Here is a 1287-nt window from a genome sequence, read left to right as displayed (position 1 = left end):
CCTCCTCCTTCTCTCTATTCCACATCCTTAATTTATATAACATGCAACAAGTAACATTATCAATAATTTCACTATTTACTTATGTATATTCAAAGCTGTCCATTTGCGTCATAGTCACTAAATTATTTATATCTTAAGCTACAGAACTAGAAATTAAGATCCGCTAATTTTCCCTAAAACTAGACTTACTTATCTTATTACCATAAAATTTTAAGAATTTTTGGTTTAGCCAATAAGTACAGTTTATTCTTTAAGGTTGCCCTGCTACTGTTTGTCGACAATTCCTACCCTTTTTCACTAAGAATTAATTATCTCATCGCATGCGAGATTCGGATGATGTTCCCGATTATTTTATTGAAAATATACTCTTTAAGGATTTTAAACATATAAATTTAATCCTCAATTATTTTTCTCCAATTTTTATGATTTTCCAAAGTCGAACAGGGAACCCGAAATCATTCGACATTGTCTCACAAAACTTATTATATCTCATGATTTACAATTCCTTGCACCGCTTTCTTCTATAAGAAACTAGACTCAATAAGCTTTAAATTTCATATTTTATTCATCCTCTAATTAGATTTCTACAATTTTGGAGATTTTTCAAAGTTAGACTATTGTCTTTGTTCAAAATCGCTTGAAAGGCAAAATGTTGATTTTCATTTTGCCCCAAATTTTATAGTTCATACAATTCAGTCCTTACTTAATTAACCCTCAATTAAACTAATTTTCTCAATTAATACTTTTCCTAGACATTATAAGTTATTTCATAACTATTGAAATTCAGAATTTCCACATAAAACTCTAACTTCAAACTCTTTTACAATTTAGGTCCCAAACATTCACTTTCTATTCAATTCTTTCAATAAAATCAGCATATAAACAATTTAAAGCTCTAATTCTATGTCAAATCATCATATACTTCCAGCACATATTCATAGAAACTTTCAATTTCTTTCATCGAATCAAGAACTAATGAATTCAACAAATGGACCTAGTTGTAAAAGTTACAAAAACACAAAAATTTCAAGAAGTAATCAAGAATTGAACTTACTTGCAGTAAAAATATGAAAAACCAGCTTAAGGGAACTCTTCCATGGTGTTTTTGCTGATGAGAATGCAGAAAAATAAAGAGAAATCTAGATATTCCCACTTTAGTCCTAGCTTTATTAAGTAAATTTTGCAATTTTCTAATTTTGCCCTTAATTCCCCTTATTTTCTCTGTGATTTCATGCTCTTGCCGTCCAGCCCAAATAGAACTTGGGTCTATTTGCCTTTTAAACCCTC

Source organism: Gossypium arboreum, chromosome 6 (assembly GCF_025698485.1).
Source record: "Gossypium arboreum isolate Shixiya-1 chromosome 6, ASM2569848v2, whole genome shotgun sequence".
NCBI classification, from domain to species: Eukaryota; Viridiplantae; Streptophyta; class Magnoliopsida; order Malvales; family Malvaceae; genus Gossypium; species Gossypium arboreum.
The sequence above is the reverse complement of the archived record's forward strand: the minus strand, read 5'-3'. Positions refer to the sequence as shown.